Genomic DNA, 24320 nt, shown 5'->3' on the forward strand with positions numbered 1-24320 from the left:
TAATTATGTCGTCCTGCGATTGTTGATGACAGAGTTTGGTGACAACGGACGTTTCCAGGACGTTGTACGGGAAAACACACAAAGGGGAAAGTCGTCAAAACATGGAAGCATACGCAAACGATGATACGGATTTGTTGACAGCCATTTCCAGTTATCAAGTAAGTAGTTATACAAAATGTCTAAAATATTTGACTTGTTATAATTCATGGGGGCTTCAATTTATATAGATTTTACCACGAGCTAGCCCTCATGCTCAATATTCATTAATTCCGAACGACACCAAAAATATCCAAGTCGTCGTAAAACCAATATACACGTACATTCAAGCCCCAGTGAATAATTTCTTAAGTACAATTATTTAAAATTTGATTATTCATCGCTTTCTTTTGACGCCCAGTGGCAAATATTGCACGCATTTCCAGGATGGTTAAAGAAAAGAAAAGGTATCTGGTTTTATAGCTATCTAAATACTCGTAGTGTTTGTAATATTGATGAATTATGTAGATATTAAAGTTTCTTTTTTATATATGAAATAAATGAAGTAGAATCATAACGGAACGTCTTTTTATTTCATTGTAGACACTACAAAACTATCACGGAGAATGACAAAGGGACCATGTGCAATTCATAAACAAGACCAAATTTGTGTAATACTGGTGGAGGGATATAATGACATACTTGATTAGACATGATAGTGTACAGACCTTTATTTTTCTATTGGTGATTGGATGTCTATAACTTTGAACTAAATGTGTGTGCTCTATTCATTGGAAGAAAATATAGATACATATCCATACCCTGACGTAAGTATTGATTTTTTTTTTATTTTCATCTGATAACCCATTATGAATTTCTCATATCATTGGACTTATTTATGCCATTGATATACAGGTCCTGCAACGTACCTATTAAGATTCTGATTCAGCATTCGATATCAAACCTGAGAATAATAATAATAATAAATGTGTAATTATATTAAAAACCAATGATGACCCTTAAACTGTAGAAACATATGTTGTATATCAAATGGTCTACAAGACCAACGTTACACAAACTCTGGGACTAATACATTGAATTTTATCTATTAGTCCCAGTCAAACTATAGTTAAAAAATCGTTTCAGTATAAAACATTGTATTCATTTTGACTGGGATAAGTTCTCAGCGATGAAGACAGGACTTTTGCATTATTTCAATAGAGATAAGAACCAAATACGCATACAACATGGTAATGGGAGATTCAAAACATTGGCAAACATTCATGTGTAACAGTAAATACAGTAGATATTTGTAAAGTTCATCATCTATAGTACACGAGTCATCATCTCATCTTGGACCAAAAGATAAAGGGAAATTCATTCGCTTACGATTATTTTTCAATTTCATTGTCTCCTCAAATTTACATGTAAATGGTTGTTTTGATGGCATTTTTCTGTTCAAATCTGACGATACAGTTTTTCTCACTCTCCTTAGATTTAGAAAAAAAAGTAACGACACTGCAGATGAATGATTGTAAGCTTGCATAGGATAATTTTTAATTGCCATAACCTTACAACAAAGATGTTATTCTCGTATCAAAAGTCAATATTTTCAATTTTTTAACAAACTTAATTAATTGAATATTTTATATTTATACATTGTATCTTTTTTCCTTGACCCTTTGTTACCTTGTTTTTCTCTAAATGATTTAAAGGGGAAATTCAAAGTGCAAATTAATCCGACATCGTGTATTCTTTTTAATGATAAATGATTTTGTACATTTGTTGCAGTTCCGCAGAAAAAAGGTATTGGATAATTTTGTTTTTAAAAGTAACTGATTTTTTTTTTATGAATGTGCATTCTTTATGGAAAATAATGAATTTCCTGTATCCAAATTTCAAAATACCATATAGCGTTTAAAAGACGATAAAAAGAAGAATAAACACCCATGTACAAATAAATACATTTCATTCAATAAGGTAAGACCATGTTTGAAGTAAACATTATACAGTTTTCCTTATATAGTGAAAGGGAGGGGGGTCAGGACCTTTTTTTTCGGGACGTCGGGATCAGGTGGTTTTAATCTCGGGATTTCGGGATTAACCCTTTCGGGATCCGGGAATTCTTCTTTTGAAGTTCGGAATGCCGGGATTTATTTCATTTAAATTCGGGACCTCGGGATTTCATGTTTTTAAATCCGGGATTTCGGGATCAGGACACCTCTGACCCTCTGGTTTACTTTTATAAATTTTTATTTGGATGGAGAGTTGTCTTATTGGCACTCATACCATAAGAATAAGTTTATCCAATTATTGATAAGTTTACCATGATCGTATCTAAATTTCCGGGCTCCGTAAACACTATGATCAGCATAATAATAAGGATGTGCTGTTCCGTTTGATTTAGTTTTCCACAGTTTAGGGCACCCACCATGACTCCCTAACTTGAGACAATGGTACAATAGTACAACATAAGAACAGATCGATCAAGGAGCCTGTAGTTCACAAAGATGCTTATTTCTTATGTATATATTTCCCATGTTACTTAATTAATCTGCCATAAAAGTTAGTTAAATTATTTTATTTTTTTCAGAATCACTGATAAAATCTTCTTCCCACGTTTGATAATTATTCTTATCTTTCTTAACGGGATTCCATTCGTACTTGCCTTCAATGGGGTGGTCGCCGAAGAAATTTTAACTAAATATATCATAGTTAAAGTCACTGCATGCGGAAAAGATGTCGGCAAAAAAGAGTACAAGATAATAATAGCAGTATCTTATTGAAGATTTGGATCAAATAAAGGATTTCTCTCAAAAGGAAGTTTATGTGCACGTGTTTTAAAATAAAACTAAAAGTGAAGTGAAACTTTATAAAAAATATACTTTTGATCAATAAGCTTGACGAAGGGCTCTTACATGTATGTTTAAATCTATTTTCTATATATTTTGGGAATTATAATACTAGTATAAGACATTACGGACATGAATGCATAAAACGCGTTCAGAGACAAGAAGTGGATTTCATCAGTGGCGATTATAATATTACAAGCATAAAGGAAGGAAGTATAAGGAGAGGGGCGAAATATACCAAACGGACTTATGAACAAAGTTAATTAACTTTCAACAGATGTGATAGTAGACTCACTTTTCTTTACCAGCTTTCCCGCAAGATTAAGTATTAGCTAAGGAGAGATAAATAAGATTTAAACAGTTTTAATAGTGATTGTTAAACAACAAACATTGTAGACAAATTTGTAGAAAACAGCAGCCGATATTTCAAAACAGCACATGGAAATCCTACCAATAAAAAGTAATTATTTTTAAAAATAATTTCCGATTGAAATAGATTACCAGAAAATATCGTGTGTGCCAAGACAATAGCGAGTTTTAAAACTTCGGATGCTCTCTCATCGTTGGACCTTATTTTCTAGGCTGCCATTGATACATTGTTCGCCCTGCAACGTATACCTATTCAGATTCAGATTCTGAATTTCAGACATGTAGCAATTCTATTTCATTTTTATACGACCGCAAAACATTTTTTGCGTCGTATATTAGTGTGACGTTGTCGTCGTCGTCCGAAGACACATTTGATTTGGTTTCCGGACAATTACTTTAGTAAAAGTGAACGAATCTCTGAAATTTTACCAGAATGTTCAATAACACAAAGGGAAGGTTGGGATTGATTTTGGGGGTTATGGTACCAACAGTTTAGGGGTAAAAAAAAAAGGCCAAAAAACAAGCAAGTTGTAGTTTCTGGACTATAACTTGTGTGTAAGCGTATGGATCTCTCTAATATTGTACCACAAACTCCATATTACGATGGAAAGACTGGGTATGAGTTTGGGCGTAATTGTCCCAAAAGTCAATTAAGGGCCAAAAAGGGGGATAAAAAAACAAGCAATTTTGTAGTTTCTGCACAATAACTTGTGTGTAAGTGTATGGATCCCTCTGAAATTGTACAACAATGTTCCATATCTCAATGGGGAGACTGGGTATGAGTTTGGGGGTAATTAACCCAAACTTTCAGGAATTAGGGCAAAAACAAGAATTTTCTAGTTTCCAGAAAATAACTTGTGCTTCAATGTGTGGATCTCTCTGAAATTATATATTGCAAGGTACCATACTTTTAAGAGAAGGCTGGGGTTGAGTTTGGGGATAATAACTTTAAAAGGGGGAGGGGGTAAATTTTTTTTTTTTTTTTTCAATTTTTTTGTGTTTTTTTCTTAAAATTGTCCATTTGATATGATATATATATATATATATATAAAAGCAAAAAATACTGATCTTTAATTGCACAGTATTTTGTCCAGTAGCAAGACATCTTCTATAGTACAGTATTGTCCAGTAGCAAGTCATATTCTATATGCACATTATTGCTTAAAGGCACAGTATTGTGGAATAGCACATTATTGCACAATAGGACAGTATTGCGCAATAGCAAAAAATCTTCATGCAATTATAAATAAAGACAAATATTTTAACCCATTTCAAATTCTAATGATCTTTCACCACATTTATTTTGTGTCAGAAACCTATATTATGTCCAATTTTTTTTATCACAATCCAAATTCAGACAGTATCAAGCTTGAATATTGTGTTCAAACTTGCACCAGCTATTCTCTGCGATCGTATCAGGCTGCGCTCTGCGGAGCATTTTATTTTAAGAAGCATTTATAAGGATTGTTTACTTGTTTAAATTTTAATAAACATAAATACACTGAACCAATGTCATTTTCTAATTCAGCTTTTAGTTTTTACCATATTAATTTTTAAGTTAAAAATCAAAAGTGAATTCTAAGTTTGATAATGCCTCCGTTTTTCTCAACTGTTCCAAAGGCCATGTTAGCTCTCGTCAGCACTTGGCGTCTGTCATCCATCATAGATGTTCTCGTCAAAAACTGCGGAAACAAAGTCAACCAAAGTTGATGTGAATGATTTTTAGGGTTCTCAAAATTAAATATGATAATTTCATCTCATTTCATTAAAGATGCTGAAAATAAATATTTATTAGGAATATATATCTGGGAAGATAATGAAATGTTATGATGAGTTTTCCTAGACTAGACCAGAGTAAAAACTACCTAGCCTGAATTTGTCGAAAGCAAAATTGCGTAATCTGTAGGAAGTGTAGATACACTCAAATAATTGTACCCTGTTGTTTAGAAATCGTAGGTACTTTAATATATGTCAGTTATAAAGCCCGTTTATGTAAATACTTACTATTCCATATCTACATGCAATCTTTTAAAAGCTTTTGGATAGCAGGGATACAAGTTCTGCTAGAAATGGAATTAGACAATAACGGGCTACAATTCTGACCTGTAGGAAATCACGAAGGGACAGCTGGTATGTTGACCTGAATTATTTGCTAAAATAATGGATTAAGTAACTTCCCCTTATTTTAGCAATACATGGTGTTGTTTCATTCAGAAAACGCATTGCATATTAAAAAATCTATTTTTCTTGATGCCATGAATTAGAACGCATGTTCATTTCGCGATTTGACGATTATATCTTCATTCGCGCGCAATTTGATATCGCGTTTTTTTTTAATGGTGTCTATTTATCATGTAAGACATTTCTTCTATTAAGGTAAGGTTTGCATGAAACCTGATTTTTTTTCTAAGTGATATTATACCAATATGATAAATCATTTTGTTCAAGGAGGAGTACCCAATCATTTAATGAAAAAAAATCGAACATCGCCCGTCCATTTTTTTTTCATGTGAAAAGCTCAAAATTCCGATATCAACTCCCACATTGAACACTTCCCAATTTTAAGTACCATTACACTATTCTCTTATATTTAGACACAAGGAACATTCTAAGTGAAAGACTCTAGCAGCATTCAAGATACATTTTTGTAGCGTTTCACTACGAATTATCGTATAGCAATACACTATTGATATTTTATAGCCAGGACAATTCTAAGAGAGACACTACTAGGAAGGCGTGCAGTCTTATAATATAACACTAGGTACATTCTCATGGTTTAATACAAGGTACTTTCTTATTCCAAGACGCTTTGTCCTTCCTAATGGCTTTCCACATGCACTAGCATCATTACCATAGATACATTTTTATAGCAATACACTATGAATATTTTTTGCAATACACTAGGAACATTATAAGAGCAAGATATTAGGTACATTCTCATAACATTGCACTAGGTATACATTTTTTTTTTGGTTTTACACTAGTTATATTTTTATAACAAGGAACATTCTTATAGAAACATTCGTATAGTGGAAAAACTATGTGAATTAAGTTTTTTTATTCTACATTGAACTTTTGAGGTCGTCCCTAAGAACCTTCATATAAAATGACACTAATGCCATTATTATATCATTCCAATTAGCACATTCTTACAGCAATAAACTAAGATCATTTTTTGTAGCATAGCACTAGGCACATTCTTATAGCATTGCAACAAGGCACATTCTTATAGCATTGCACAAGGCACATTCTTATATCATTCCAATTAGCACATTCTTATAGAATTGTTCAATGAACATTCTTATATCAATCAGTGCATAAAGCTCCTTCTTATAGCATTGTACTATACACTATCTTATAGACTCGCGCTAGGCGCATTCTTGAAGCAATGCACTAAGCTCCTTCTTATTGCTTTACACTAGGCACAATCTTATAGCATTGCACTACGCTCCTTCTTATATCATTGCACTAGGCAAATTCTTATAGCAAGATCATAGAACCTTTCTAATAGTATAGCACTAGGCACATGTTTATAGTATTGCACTAGGCACATTCTTATACCATTAAACTATGTTCATTCTTATAGAATTCCGCTAGGTACATTCTTATAGCATTGCACTAAGCTCCTTCTTATAGCATTTCACTAGGAAAATTCTTATAGCATTACACTAGGTTCATTCTTATCGCATTGCACTAGGCACATTTTTATAGCATTGCACTAGGTACCTTCTTAGAGCATTACACTAGGTCCATTCTTACAGCATTTCACTAGGCACATTCTTATAGCATTGCCCTAGGCACATTCTTATAGCATTACACTAGGTCTATTCTGATAGCGTTCCACTAGGCACATTCTAATAGCATTCCACAAAGCTCCTTCTTATAGCATAACAATAAGTTCCTTCTTATAGCATTCCATTAGGCACTTTCTTATAGCATTGCACTAGGTCTATTGTTATAGCATTCAACTAGGCACATTCTAATAGCATTGCACTAAGCTCCTTCTTATAGCATTCCATAAGGCACTTTCTTAAAGCATTGCACTAGGTCTATTGTTATATCATTCAACTAGGCACATTCTAATAGCATTACACTAAGCTCCTTCTTATAGCATTCCATTAGGCACTTTCTTATAGCATTGCACTAGGTCTATTCTTATAGCATTCAACTAGGCACATTCTTATAGCATTGCACTAAGGTCCTTCTTATAACATTGCACTAGGCACATTCTTATAGCATTGCACTAGGTCTATTCTTATAGCATATTCAACTAGGCACATTCTAATAGCATTGCACTAAGGTCCTTCTTATAACATTGCACTAGGCACATTCTTAAAGCATTGCACTAAGCTCTTTCTTCAAGCATAACACTAGGTCCATTCTTATAGCATTGCACTAGGCACGTTTTTATAGCATTGCACTGAGCTCCTTCTTATCACATTGCACTAGGCACATTGTTATAGCATTGCACTACCCTCTTTCTTATAGCACTGCACTAAGCTCCTTCTTATAGCATCCATAAGGCACATTCTTATAGCATTGCACTAGGCATCTTCTTAAAGCATTACACTAGATTCATACTTATAGCATTGCACTAGGCACATTCTTATAGCATTGCACTCAGTTCCTTCTTATAGAATTCCATCAGGCACATTCTTATAGCATTGCACTAGGCACATTCTTATAGCATTACATTAGGTCAATTCTTATAGTATTGCGCTAGGCACATTCTTATAGCATTGCACTAAGCTCTTTCTTATAGCAGCTGCATTGCACCAAGCTCCTTCTTATAGCTTTCCATTAGGCACTTTCGTATAACATTGCACTAGGTCTATTCTTATAGCATTCAACTAGGAACATTCTAATAGCATTGCACCAAGGTCCTTCTTATAACATTGCACTAGCCACATTCTTATAGCATAAAACTAGGTCCATTCTTATAGCATTGCACTAAGCACATTCTTATAGCATTTCACTAGGTCCATTCTTATAGGATTGCACTAGGCACCTTCTTATAGCATAACACTAGGTCCATTCTTATAGCATTGCACTAAGCTCTTTCTTATAGCACTGCACTACGCTCCTTCTTATCGCATTTTATCAGGCACATTCTTATACCATTGCACTAGGCACCTTCTTATAGCATAAAACCAGGTCCATTCTTATAGCATTGCACTAGGCACATTCTTATAGCATTGCACTAGGCACCTTCTTATAGCATAAAACTAGGTCCATTCTTATAGCATTACACTAGGCACATTCTTATAGCATTACACTAGGTCCATTCTTATAGCATTGCACTAGGCACCTTCTTTTAGCTTAACACTAGGTCCATTCTTATAGCATCGCACTAGGCACATTCTTATAGCATTGCACTAGGCACCTTCTTATAGCATAAAACCAGGTCCATTCTTATAGCATTGCACTAGGCACATTCTTATAGCATTGCACTAAGCTCTTTCTTAAAGCACTGCACTAAGCTCCTTCTTATAGCATTCTATTAGGCACATTCTTATAACATTGCATTAGGCACCTTCTTATAGCATAAAACTAGGTCCATTCTTATAGCATTGCACTAGACACATTCTTATAGCATTGCACTAGGCAACTTCTTTGCACTAGGTCTATTCTGACAGCGTTCAACTAGGAACATTCTTATAGCACTGCACGAGACACCTTCTTATAGCATTACACTAGGTCAATTCTTATAGTATTGCGCAAGGCACATTGTAATAGCATTGCACTAAGCTCCTTCTTATAGCATTCCATTAGGCACTTTTTTTATAGCATTGCACTAGGTCTATTCTTATAGCATTCAACTAGAAACATTCTTATAGCATTGCACGAAGGTCCTTCTTATAACATTGCACTAGGCACATTCTTATAGCATTGCACTAAGGTCTTTCTTATAGCACTGCACTAAGTTCCTTCTTATAGCATTCCATTAGGCACATTCTTATAGCATTGCACTAGGCACCTTCTTATAGCATAAAACAAGGTCCATTCCTATAGCATTGCACTAGGCACATTCTTATAGCATTACACTAGGTCCTTTCTTATAGTATTGCACTAGGCACCTTCTTATAGCATAACACTAGGTCCATTCTTATAGCATTGCACTAAGCTCTTTCTTATAGCACTGCACTAAGCTCCTTCTTATTGCATTCTATCAGGCACATTCTTATAGGATTGCACTAGGCACCTTCTTATAGCATAAAACCAGGTCCATTCTTATAGCATTGCACTAGGCACTTTCTTATAGCATTGCACTAGGCACCTTCTTATAGCATTACACTAGGTCCATTCTTATAGCATTGCACTAGGCACATGCTTATAGCATTGCACTGACCTCCTTCTTATAACAATGCACAAGGCACATTCTTATAGCATTGCACTAAGCTCTTTCTTATAGCATTGTTCTAAGCTTCTTCTTATAACATTCCATTAGGCACTTTCTTATAGCATTGCACTGACCTCCTTCTTATAACAATGCACAAGGCACATTCTTATAGCATTGCACTAAGCTCTTTCTTATAGCATTGTTCTAAGCTTCTTCTTATAACATTCCATTAGGCACTTTCTTATAGCATTGCACTAGGTCTATTGTTATAGCATTCAACTAGGCACATTCTAATAGCATTGCACTAAGGTCCTTCTTATAACATTGCATTAGGCACATTATTATAGCATTGCACTAGGCACCTTCTTATAGCATAAAACTAGGTCCTTTCTTATAGCATTGCACTAGGCACCTTCTTATAGCATAAAACCAGGTCTATTCTTATAGCATTGCACTAGGCACATCTTTATAGCATTGCACTAGGCACATTCTTATAGCATTGCACTAGGCACCTTCTTATAGCATTACACTAGGTTCATTCTTATAGCATTGCACTAGGCACCTTCTTATAGCATAACACTAGGTCCATTCTTATAGCATTGCACTAGGCACATTTTTATAGCATTGCACTAAGATCCTTCTTATAACATTGCACTAGGCACATTCTTATAGCATTGCACTAAGCTCTTTCTTATGGCACTGCACTTAGCTCCTTCTTATCGCATTCTATCAGGCACATTCTTATAACATTGCACTAGGCACATTCTTATAGCATAAAACCAGGTCCATTCTTATAGCATTGCACTAGGTCCATTCTTATAGCATTGCACTAGGCACCTTCTTATAGCATTACACTAGGCCAATTCTTATAGTATTGCGCTAGGCACATTCTAATAGCATTGCACTAAGCTCTTTCTTATAGCATTGCACTAAGCTCCTTCTTATAGCATTCCATTAGGCACTTTCTTATAGCATTGCACTAGGTCTATTTTTATAGCATTCAACTAAGAACATTCTAATAGCATTGCATTTCAGTCCTTCTTATAACATTTCATTAGGCACATTATTATAGCATTACACTAGGCACCTTCTTATAGCATAAAACTAGGTCCATTCTTATAGCATTGCACTAGACACATTCTTATAGCATTACACTAGGTCCATTCTTATAGCATTGCACTAGGCACCTTCTTATAGCATAACACTAGGTCTATTCTTTTAACATTGCACTAGGCACATTATTATAGCATTGCACTAAGATCCTTCTTATAACATTGCACTAGGCACATTCTAATAGCATTGCACTAATGTCCTTCTTATAACATTGCACTAGGCACATTCTTATAGCATTGCACTAAGCTCTTTCCTATGGCACTGCACTAAGCTCCTTCTTATCGAATTCTATCAGGCACATTCTTACAACATTGCACTAGGCACCTTCTTATAGCATAAAACCAGGTCCATTCTTATAGCATTGCACTAGGTACATTCTTATAGCATTGCACTAGGCACCTTCTTATAGCATTACACTAGGTCCATTCTTATAGCATTGCACTAGGCACCTTCTTATAGCGATACACTAGGCCAATTCTTATAGTATTGCACTAGGCACATTGTAATAGCATTGCACTAAGCTCTTTCTTATAGCATTGCACTAAGCTCCTTCTTATAGCATTCCATTAGGCATTTTCTTATAGCATTGCACTAGGTCTATTCTTATAGCATTCAACTAGGAACATTCTAATAGCATTGCACGAAGGTCCTTCTTATAACATTGCACTAGGCATATTCTTATAGCATTACACTAAGCTCTTTCTTATAGCACTGCACTACGCTACTTCTTATAGCATTCCATTAGGCACATTCTTATAGCATTGCACTAGGCACCTTCTTATAGCATAACACTAGGTCCATTCTTATAGCATTGCACTAGGCACATTCTTATAGCATTACACTAGGTCCATTCTTATAGCATTGCACTAGGCACCTTCTTATAGCATAACACCAGGTCCATTCTTATAGCATTGCACTAGGCACATTTTTATAGCATTGCACTAAGATCGTTCTTATAACTTTGCACTAGGCACATTATAAAAACAGCATTGCACTAATGTCCTTCTTATAACATTGCACTAGGCACATTCTTATAGCATTGCACTAAGCTCTTTCTTATAGCATTGTACTAAGATTCTTCTTATAACATTCCATTAGGCACTTTCTTATAGCATTGCACTAGGTCTATTGTTATAGCATTCAACTAGGCACATTCTAATAGCATTGCACTAAGGTCCTTTTTATAACATTGCATTAGGCACATTATTATAGCATTGCACTAGGCACCTTCTTATAGCATAAAACTAGGTCCATTCTTATAGCATTGCACTAGGCATATTCTTATAGCAAAACACTAGGTCCATTCTTATAGCATTTCACTAGGCACCTTCTTATAGCATAACACTAGGTCCATTCTTATATCATTGCACTAGGCACATTTTTATAGCATTGCACTAAGACCCTTCTTATAACAATGCACTAGGCACATTCTAATAGCATTGCACCAATGTCCTTATAATATTGCACTAGGCACATTCTTATAGCATTGCACTAGGTCTATTCTTATAGCATTCAACTAGGAACATTCTAATAGCATTGCACGAAGGTCCTTCTTATAACATTGCACAAGGCACATTCTTATAGCATTGCACTAAGCTCTTTCTTATGGCACTGCACTAAGGTCCTTATCGCATTCTATCAGGCACATTCTTATAACATTGCACTAGGCACATTCTTATAGCATTGCACTAGGCACATTCTTATAGCATTGCACTAGGCACCTTCTTATAGCATTACACTAGGTCCATTCTTATAGCATTGCACTAGGCACCTTCTTATAGCATTACACTAGGTCCATTCTTATAGCACTGCACTAGGCACCTTCTTATAGCATAACACTAGGTCCATTCTTATAGCATTGCACTGAGCTCTTTCTTATAGCACTGCACTAAGCTCCTTCTTATAACAATGCACAAGGCACATTCTTATAGCATTGCACTAAGCTCTTTCTTATAGCATTGTTCTAAGCTTCTTCTTATAACATTCCATTAGGCACTTTCTCATAGCATTGCACTAGGTCTATTGTTATAGCATTCAACTAGGCACATTCTAATAGCATTGCACTAAGGTCCTTCTTATAACATTGCATTAGGCACATTATTATAGCATTGCACTAGGCACCTTCTTATAGCATAAAACTAGGTCCATTCTTATAGCATTGCACTAGGCACCTTCTTATAGCATAAAACAAGGTCCATTCTTATAGCATTGCACTAGGCACATTCTTATAGCATTGCACTAGGCACCTTCTTATAGCATTACACTAGGTTCATTCTTATAGCATTGCACTAGGCACCTTCTTATAGCATAACCCTAGGTCCATTCTTATAGCATTGCACTAGGCACATTTTTATAGCATTGCACTAAGATCCTTCTTATAACATTGCACTAGGCACATTCTAATAGCATTGCACTAATGTCCTTCTTATAACATTGCACTAGGCACATTCTTATAGCATTGCACTAAGCTCTTTCTTATGGCACTGCACTAAGCTCCTTCTTATCGCATTCTATCAGGCACATTCTTATAACATTGCACTAGGCACCTTCTTATAGCATAAAAGCAGGTCCATTCTTATAGCATTGCACTAGGTCCATTCTTATAGCATTGCACTAGGCACCTTCTTATAGCATTACACTAGGCCAATTCTTATAGTATTGCGCTAGGCACATTCTAATAGCATTGCACTAAGCTCTTTCTTATAGCATTGCACTAAGCTCCTTTTTATAGCATTCCATTAGGCACCTTCTTATAGCATTGCACTAGGTCTATTCTTATAGCATTCAACTAGGAACATTCTAATAGCATTGCACGAAGGTCCTTCTTATAACATTGCACTAAGCACATTCTTATAGCACTGCACTAAGCTCTTTCTTATAGCACTGCACTAAGCTCCTTCTTATAGCATTCCATTAGGCACATTCTTATAACATTCCATTAGGCACCTTCTTATAGCATAAAACTAGGTCCATTCTTATAGCATTGCACTAGGCACCTTCTTATAGCATTACACTAGGTCCTTTCTTATAGCATTGCACTAGGCACCTTCTTATAGCATAACACTAGGTCCATTCTTATAGCATTGCACTGAGCTCTTTCTTATAGCACTGCACTAAGCTCCTTCTTATAACAATGCACAAGGCACATTCTTATAGCATTGCACTAAGCTCTTTCTTATAGCATTGTTCTAAGCTTCTTCTTATAACATTCCATTAGGCACTTTCTCATAGCATTGCACTAGGTCTATTGTTATAGCATTCAACTAGGCACATTCTAATAGCATTGCACTAAGGTCCTTCTTATAACATTGCATTAGGCACATTATTATAGCATTGCACTAGGCACCTTCTTATAGCATAAAACTAGGTCCATTCTTATAGCATTGCACTAGGCACCTTCTTATAGCATAAAACAAGGTCCATTCTTATAGCATTACACTAGGTTCATTCTTATAGCATTGCACTAGGCACCTTCTTAGAGCATAACCCTAGGTCCATTCTTATAGCATTGCACTAGGCACATTTTTATAGCATTGCACTAAGATCCTTCTTATAACATTGCACTAGGCACATTCTAATAGCATTGCACTAATGTCCTTCTTATAACATTGCACTAGGCACATTCTTATAGCATTGCACTAAGCTCTTTCTTATGGCACTGCACTAAGCTCCTTCTTATCGCATTCTATCAGGCACATTCTTATAACATTGCACTAGGCACCTTCTTATAGCATAAAAGCAGGTCCATTCTTATAGCATTGCACTAGGTCCATTCTTATAGCATTGCACTAGGCACCTTCTTATAGCATTACACTAGGCCAATTCTTATAGTATTGCGCTAGGCACATTCTAATAGCATTGCACTAAGCTCTTTCTTATAGCATTGCACTAAGCTCCTTTTTATAGCATTCCATTAGGCACCTTCTTATAGCATTGCACTAGGTCTATTCTTATAGCATTCAACTAGGAACATTCTAATAGCATTGCACGAAGGTCCTTCTTATAACATTGCACTAAGCACATTCTTATAGCACTGCACTAAGCTCTTTCTTATAGCACTGCACTAAGCTCCTTCTTATAGCATTCCATTAGGCACATTCTTATAACATTCCATTAGGCACCTTCTTATAGCATAAAACTAGGTCCATTCTTATAGCATTGCACTAGGCACCTTCTTATAGCATTACACTAGGTCCTTTCTTATAGCATTGCACTAGGCACCTTCTTATAGCATAACACTAGGTCCATTCTTATAGCATTGCACTGAGCTCTTTCTTATAGCACTGCACTAAGCTCCTATTTATAACAATGCACAAGGCACATTCTTATAGCATTGCACTAAGCTCTTTCTTATAGCATTGTTCTAAGCTTCTTCTTATAACATTCCATTAGGCACTTTCTCATAGCATTGCACTAGGTCTATTGTTATAGCATTCAACTAGGCACATTCTAATAGCATTGCACTAAGGTCCTTCTTATAACATTGCATTAGGCACATTATTATAGCATTGCACTAGGCACCTTCTTATAGCATAAAACTAGGTCCATTCTTATAGCATTGCACTAGGCACCTTCTTATAGCATAAAACAAGGTCCATTCTTATAGCATTGCAATAGGCACATTCTTATAGCATTGCACTAGGCACCTTCTTATAGCATTACACTAGGTTCATTCTTATAGCATTGCACTAGGCACCTTCTTAGAGCATAACCCTAGGTCCATTCTTATAGCATTGCACTAGGCACATTTTTATAGCATTGCACTAAGATCCTTCTTATAACATTGCACTAGGCACATTCTAATAGCATTGCACTAATGTCCTTATAACATTGCACTAGGCACATTCTTATAGCATTGCACTAAGCTCTTTCTTATGGCACTGCACTAAGCTCCTTCTTATCGCATTCTATCAGGCACATTCTTATAACATTGCACTAGGCACCTTCTTATAGCATAAAAGCAGGTCCATTCTTATAGCATTGCACTAGGTCCATTCTTATAGCATTGCACTAGGCACCTTCTTATAGCATTACACTAGGCCAATTCTTATAGTATTGCGCTAGGCACATTCTAATAGCATTGCACTAAGCTCTTTCTTATAGCATTGCACTAAGCTCCTGTTTATAGCATTCCATTAGGCACCTTCTTATAGCATTGCACTAGGTCTATTCTTATAGCATTCAACTAGGAACATTCTAATAGCATTGCACTAAGGTCCTTTTTATAACATTGCACTAAGCACATTCTTATAGCACTGCACTAAGCTCTTTCTTATAGCACTGCACTAAGCTCCTTCTTATAGCATTCCATTAGGCACATTCTTATAGCATTGCACTAGGCACCTTCTTATAGCATAAAACTAGGCACCTTCTTATAGCATAAAACTAGGTCCATTCCTATAGCATTGCACTAGGCACATTCTTATAGCATTACACTAGGTCCTTTCTTATAGCATTGCACTAGGCACCTTCTTATAGCATAACACTAGGTCCATTTTTATAGCATTGCACTAAGCTCTTTCTTATAGTACTGCACTAAGCTCCTTCTTATCGCATTCTATGAGGCACATTCTTATAGGATTGCACTAGGCACCTTCTTATAGCATAAAACCAGGTCCATTCTTATAGCATTTCACTAGGCACATTCTTATAGCACTGCACTAGGCACCTTCTTATGGCATTACACTAGGTCCATTCTTATAGAATTGCACTAGGCACATTCTTATAGCATTGCACTGACCTCCTTCTCATAACAATGCACTAGGCACATTCTTATAGCATTGCACTAAGCTCTTTCTTATAGCATTGTACTAAGCTTCTTCTTATAACAATGCACTAGGCACATTCTTATAGCATTGCACTAAGCTCTTTCTTATAGCATTGTACTAAGCTTCTTCTTATAACATTGCATTAGGCACATTCTAATAGCATTGCACTAATGTCCTTCTTATAATATTGCACTAGGCACATTCTTATAGCATTGCACTAGGTCTATTCTTATAGCATTCAACTAGGAACATTCTAATAGCATTGCACGAAGGTCCTTCTTATAACATTGCACTAGGCACATTCTTATAGCATTGCACTAAGCTCTTTCTTATGGCACTGCACTAAGCTCCTTATCGCATTCTATCAGGCACATTCTTATAACATTGCACTAGGCACCTTCTTATAGCATAAAACCAAGCACATTCTTATAGCATTGCACTAGGCACATTCTTATAGCATTGCACTAGGCACCTTCTTATAGCATTACACTAGGTCCATTCTTATAGCATTGCACTAGGCACCTTCTTATAGCATTACACTAGGTCCTTTCTTATAGCATTGCACTAGGCACCTTCTTATAGCATAACACTAGATCCATTCTTATAGCATTGCACTGACCTCCTTCTTATAACAATGCACTAGGCACATTCTTATAGCATTGCACTAAGCTCTTTCTTATAGCATTGTACGAAGCTTCTTCTTATAACAATGCACTAGGCACATTCTTATAGCATTGCACTAAGCTCTTTCTTATAGCATTGTACTAAGCTTCTTCTTATAACATTCCAGTAGGCACATTCTAATAGCATTGCATTAAAGTCCTTCTTATTACATTGCATTAGGCACATTATTATAGCATTGCACTAGGCACCTTCTTATAGCATAAAACTAGGTCCATTCTTATAGGATTGGACTAGGCACATTCTTATAGCATTACACTAGGTCCATTCTTATAGCATTGCACTAGGCACCTTCTTATAGCATAACACTAGGTCCATTCTTATAGCATTGCACTAGGCACATTTTTATAGCATTGCACTAAGATCCTTCTTATACATTGCACTAGGCACATTCTAATAGCATTGCACTAATGTCCTTCTTATAACATTGCACTAGGCACATTCTTATAGCATTGCACTAAGCTCTTTCCTATGGCACTGCACTAAGCTCCTTCTTATCGCATTCTATCAGGCACATTCTTACAACATTGCACTAGGCACCTTCTTATAGCATAAAACCAGGTCCATTCTTATAGCATTGCACTAGGCAAATTCTTATAGCATTGCACTAGGCACCTTCTTATAGCATTACACTAGGTCCATTCTTATAGCATTGCACTAGGCACCTTCTTATAGCATTACACTAGGCCAATTCTTATAGTATTGTGCTAGGCACATTCTAATAGCATTGCACTAAGCTCTTTCTTATAGCATTGCACGAAGGTCCTTCTTATAACATTGCACTAGGCACATTCTTATAGCATTGCACTAAGCTCTTTCTTATAGCTGTCGAGGCTAACTTCTAATATCGTATACAGAAAACAATACAACCATACAGTTTGACGTTTACTTCATTCTAACATAACTGCTAAGTCGACGTCGCACACTGACGTCAACCCTAGATACATAACGGTAAATTGCGACGTCTTGACTCCCGCGGTATTCTCGACAATAGCACTGCACTAAGCTCCTTCTTATAGCATTCCATTAGGCACATTCTTATAGCATTGCACTAGGCACCTTTTTATAGCATAAAACTAGGTCCATTCTTATAGCATTGCACTAGGCACATTCTTATAGCATTACACTAGGTCCATTCTTATAGCATTGCACAAGGCAACTTCTTATAGCATAACACTAGGTCCATTCTTATAGCATTGCACTAAGATCCTTCTTATCGCATTCTATCAGGAACATTCTTATAGCATTGCACTAGGCACCTTCTTATAGCATAACAGTAAGCTCTTTCTTATAGCACTGCACTAAGCTCCTTCTTATAGCATTCCATTAGGCACATTCTTGTAGCATTGCACTAGGCACCTTCTTATAGCATAAAACTAGGTCCATTCCTGTAGCATTGCACTAGGCACATTCTTATAGCATTTCACTAGGTCCTTTCTTATAGCATTGCACTAGGCACCTTCTGATAGCATAACACTAGGTCCATTCTTATAGCATTGCACTAAGATCTTTACTATAGCACTGCACTAAGCTCCTTATCGCATTCTATCAGGCACATTCTTATAGGATTGCACTAGGCACATTCTTATAGCATTGCACTAGGCACCTTCTTATAGCATTACACTAGGTCCATTCTTATAGCATTGCACTAGGCACATTCTTATAGCATTGCACTGACCTCCTTCTTATAACAATGCACTAGGTACATTCTTATAGCATTGCACTAAGCTCTTTCTTATAGCATTGTAATAAGATTCTTCTTATAACATTCCATTAGGCACTTTCTTATAGCATTGCACTAGGTCTTTTGTTATAGCATTCAACTAGGCACATTCTAATAGCATTGCACTAAGGTCCTTCTTATAACATTGCATTAGGCACATTATTATAGCATTGCACTAGGCACCTTCTTATAGCATAAAACTAGGTCCATTCTTATAGCATTGCACTAAGCACATTCTTATAGCATTACACTAGGTCCATTCTTATAGCATTACACTAGGTCCATTCTTCTATTATTGCACTAGGCACCTTCTTATAGCATTACACTAGGTCAATTCTTATAGCATTGCACTAGGCACATTTTTATAGCATTGCACTAAGATCCTTCTTATAACATTGCACTAGGCACATTCTAATAGCATTGCACTAATGTCCTCTTATAACATTGCACTAGGCACATTCTTATAACATTGCACTAAGCTCTTTCTTATGGCACTGTACTAAGCTCCTTCTTATAGCATTCTATCAGGCACATTCTTATAACATTGCGCTAGGCACCTTCTTATAGCATAAAACCAGGTCCATTCTGATAGCATTGGACTAGGCACATTCTTATAGCATTGCACTAGGCACCTTCTTATAGCATTACACTAGGTCCATTCTTATAGCATTGCACTAGGCACCTTCTTATAGCATTACACTAGGCCAATTCTTATAGCATTCAACTAGGAACATTCTAATAGCATTGCACGAAGGTCCTTCTTATAACATTGCACTAAGCACATTCTTATAGCATTGCACTAAGCTCTTTCTTAAAGTACTGCACTAAGCTCCTTCTTATAGCATTCCATTAGGCACATTCTTATAGCATTGCACTAGGTCTATTCTTATAGCATTCAACTAGGAACATTCTAATAGCATTGCACGAAGGTCCTTCTTATAACATTGCACTAAGCACATTCTTATAGCATTGCACTAAGCTCTTTCTTAAAGCACTGCACTAAGCTCCTTCTTATAGCATTCCATTAGGCACATTCTTATAGCATTGCACTAGGCACATTCTTATAGCATAAAACTAGGTCCATTCTTATAGTTTTGCACTAGGCACATTCTTATAGCATTGCACTAGGCACCTTCTTATAGTATAACACTAGGTCCATTCTTATAGTATTGCACTAGACACATTTTTATAGCATTGCACTAAGCTCCTTCTTATAACATTGCACTAGGCACATTTTAATAGCATTGCACTAATGCCCTTCTTATAACATTGCACCAGGCACATTCTTATAGCATTGCACTAAGCTCTTTCTTATAGCATTGCAGTAAGCTCTTTTTTATAGCATTGCACTAAGCTCCTTCTTATCGCATTCTATCAGGCACATTCTGATAGGATTGCACTAGGCACCTTCTTATAGCATTACACTAGTTCCATTCTTATAGCATTGAACTAGGCACATTCTTATAGCATTGCATTGAGCTCCTTCTTATAACATTGCACTAGGCACATACTTATAGCATTGCACTAAGCTCTTTCTTATAGCATTGCACTAAGCTCCTTCTTATAGCATTCCATTAGGCACTTTCTTATAGCATTGCACTAGGTCTATTCTTAAAGCATTCAACTAGGAACATTCTAATAGCATTGCACTAGGCACCTTCTTATAACATTGCACTAGACACATTCTTATAGCATTGCACTAAGCTCTTTCTTATAGCACTGCACTTAGCTCCTTCTTATAGCATTCCATTAGGCACATTCTTATAGCATTGCACTAGGCACCTTCTTATAGCATAAAACTAGGTTCATTCTTATAGCATTGCACTAGGCACATTCTTATAGCATTACACTAGGTCCATTCTTATAGCATTGCACTAGGCACCTTCTTATATCATTACACTTCGTCAATTCTTATAGTATTGCACTAGGCACATTCTTATAGCATTGTACTAAGCTCTTTCTTATAGCACTGCACTTAGCTCCTTCTTATAGCAATCATTAGGCACATTCTTATAGCGTAGCAGTAGGCACATTCTTACAGCATAAAACTAGGTCCATTCTTATAGCATTGCACTAGGCACATTCTTATAGCATTACACGAGGTCAATTCTTATAGCATTGGACTAGGCACCTTCTTATAGCATTACACTAGGTCAATTCTTATAGTATTGCACTAGACACATTTTTATAGCATTGCACTAAGCTCCTTCTTATAACATTACACTAGATCAATTCTTATAGTATTGCACTAGGCACATTCTTATAGCATTGCACTAAGCTCTTTCTTATAGCACTGCACTTAGGGCCTTCTTATAGCATTCCATTAGGCACATTCTTATAGCATTGCACTAGGCATCTTCTTTTAGCATAAAACTAGGTCCATTCTTATATTATTGCACTAGGCACATTCTTATAGCATTACACTAGGCACATTCTTATAACATAACACTAGGTCCATTCTTATAGCATTGCACTAGGCACATTCTTATAGCATTGCACTGAGCTCCTTCTTATAACATTGCACTAGGCACATTGTTATAGCATTGCACTATGCTCTTTCTTATAGCACTGCACTAAGCTCCTTCTTATAGCATTCCATTAGGCACATTCTTATAGTATTCCACTGGGCACTTTCTTATAGCATTACACTAGGTCCATTCTTATAGCATTGCACTAAGCTGCTTCTTATAACATTGCACTAAGCACATTATTATAGCATTGCACTAAGCTCTTTCTTATAGCATAGTACTAAGCTTCTTCTTATAACATTCCATTAGGCACTTTCTTATAGCATTGCACTAGGTTTATTCTTATAGCATTCAGCTAGGCACATTCTAATAGCATTGCACTAAGGTCCTTCTTATAACATTGCAATAGGCACATTCTTATAGCATTGCACTAAGCTCTTTCTTACAGCACTGCACTAAGCTCCTTCTTATAGCATTTATAGGCACATTCTTATAGCATTGCACTAGGCACATTCTTATAGCATAAAACCAGGTCCATTCTTATAGCATGTCACTAGGCACCTTCTTATAGTATTCCATTAGGCACATTCTTATAGTATTCCACTAGGTCCATTCTTATAGCATTGCACTAGGTCCATTCTTATAGCATGGCACTGAGCTCCTCTTATAACATTGCACTAGGCATATTGTTACAGCATTGCACTAAGCTCTTTCTTATAGCACTGCACTAAGTTCCTTCTTATAGCATTCCATAAGGCACATTCTTCTAGCATTGCACTAGGCACCTTCTTGTAGCATTACACTAGGTCAATTCTTATAGTATTGCACTAGGCACATTCTTATATCATTGAACTAAGCTCTTTCTTATAGCATTGTACTAAGCTTCTTCTTGTAACATTCCATTAGGCACTTTCTAATAGCATTGCACTAAGTTCCTTCTTATAGCACTCCACTAAGTTCCTTCTTATAGCACTCCACTAAGCTCCTTCTTATAGCATTGCACTAGGCACATTCTTATGTCATTGCACTAGGCATCTTCTTATAGCATTACACTAGGTCCATTCTTATAGCATTGCACTGAGCTCCTTCTAACATTGCACTAGGCACATTCTTATAGCATAACACTTGGTCCATTCTTATAGCATTGCACTGAGCTCCTTCTTATAACATTGCACTAGGAACATTTTCATAGCATTGCATTAAGCTCTTTCTTATAGCACTGCACTAAGCTCCTTGTTATAGCATCCCATTAGGCACTTTCTTATAGCATTGCACTAGGTCTACTCTTATAGCATTCAACTAGGCACATTCTAATACCATTGCACTAAGGTCCGTCTTATAATATTGCACTAGGCACATTCTTATAGAATTGCACTAAACTCTTTCTTATACCACTGCACTAAGCTCCTTCTTATAGCATTCCATTAGGCACATTCTTATAGCATTGCACTAGGCCTATTCTTATAGCATAAAATTAGGTCCATTCTTATGGCATTGCACTAGGCACATTCTTATAGCATTACACTAGATCCATTCTTATAGCATTGCACTAGGCACCTTCCTATAGCATAACACTAGATCCATTCTTATAGCATTGCACTAGGCACATTTTTATAGCATTCGACTAAGCTCCTTCTTATAACATTGCACAGGCACATTGTTATAGCATTGCACTACGCTCTTTCTTATAGCACTGCACTAAGCTCCTTGTTATAGCATTCCATTAGGCACATTCTTATAGCATTGCACTAGGCATCTTCTTATAGCATTACACTAGGTCCATTCTTATAGCATTGCACTAAGCTGCTTCTAATAACATTGCACTAGGCACATTCTTATTGCATTGCATTAAGCTCTTTCTTATAGCATTGTACTAAGCTTCTTCTCATAACATTCCATTAGGCACTTTCTTATAGCATTGCACTAGGTCTATTCTAATAGCATTCAGCTAGGCACATTCTAATAGCATTGCACTAAGGTCCTTATAACATTGCACTAGGCACATTCTTATAGCATTGCACTAAACTCTTTCTTATAGCACTGCACTAAGCTCCTTCTTATAGCATTCTATTAGGCACATTCTTATAGCATTGCACTAGGCACCTTCTTATAGCATAAAACCAGGTCCATTCTTATAGCATTTCACTATGCACATTCTTATAGCATTGTACTAGACACCTTCTTATAGCATAACACTAGGTCCATTCTTATAGCGTTGCACTAGGCACATTTTTATAGCATTGCACTGAGCTCCTTCTTATAACATTGCACTAGGCATATTGTTACAGCATTGCACTAAGCTCTTTCTTATAGCACTGCACTAAGCCCCTTCTTATAGCATTCCATTAGGCACATTCTTATAGCATTGCACTAGGCACCTTCTTATAGCATTACACTAGACCAATTCTTATAGTATTGCGCTAGGCACATTCTTTAAGCATTGCACTAAGCTCTTTCTTATTGTATTGCACTAAGCTCCTTCTTATGGCATTCCATTAAGCACTTTCTTATAGCATTGCACTAGGTCTATTCTTATAACATTCAACTAGGCACATTCTAATAGCATTGCACTAAGGTCCTTCTTATAACATTTCACTAGGCACTTTCTTATAGCATTGCACAAGATCTATTTTTATAGCATATTCAACTAGGCACATTCTATAGCACTGCACTAAGTTCCTTCTTATAGCATTCCATAAGGCACATTCTTCTAGCATTGCACAAGGCACCTTCTTGTAGCATTACACTAGGTCAATTCTTATAGTATTGCACTAGGCACATTCTTATATCATTGAACTAAGCTCTTTCTTATAGCATTGTACTAAGCTTCTTCTTGTAACATTCCATTAGGCACTTTCTAATAGCATTGCACTAAGTTCCTTCTTATAGCACTCCACTAAGTTCCTTCTTATAGCACTCCACTAAGCTCCTTCTTATAGCATTGCACTAGGCACATTCTTATGTCATTGCACTAGGCATCTTCTTATAGCATTACACTAGGTCCATTCTTATAGCATTGCACTGAGCTCC

The 24320-nt window shown here is 36.3% G+C and overlaps 1 protein-coding gene across 5 annotated transcripts in view; it reads left to right on the forward strand.

Moving 5' to 3' along the window:
- Window positions 1–24320, forward strand: part of LOC139500062 (zinc finger protein 226-like) — a 52676-nt gene continuing 28356 nt past the window's right edge. For 4 of the 5 annotated variants that reach the window (XM_071288786.1, XM_071288788.1, XM_071288785.1 and 1 more), the window contains exons 1-2: window positions 1–158; window positions 580–803. The gene's annotated coding sequence lies outside the window, so the exon portion shown is untranslated. Of the gene's footprint in view, window positions 159–579; window positions 804–2569; window positions 3665–24320 lie in introns of those variants that run through there. The other variant, XR_011658295.1, reaches the window with a different exon arrangement.

This window comes from Mytilus edulis, chromosome 13 (assembly GCF_963676685.1).
Source record: "Mytilus edulis chromosome 13, xbMytEdul2.2, whole genome shotgun sequence".
In the NCBI taxonomy this organism is placed as follows: Eukaryota; Metazoa; Mollusca; class Bivalvia; order Mytilida; family Mytilidae; genus Mytilus; species Mytilus edulis.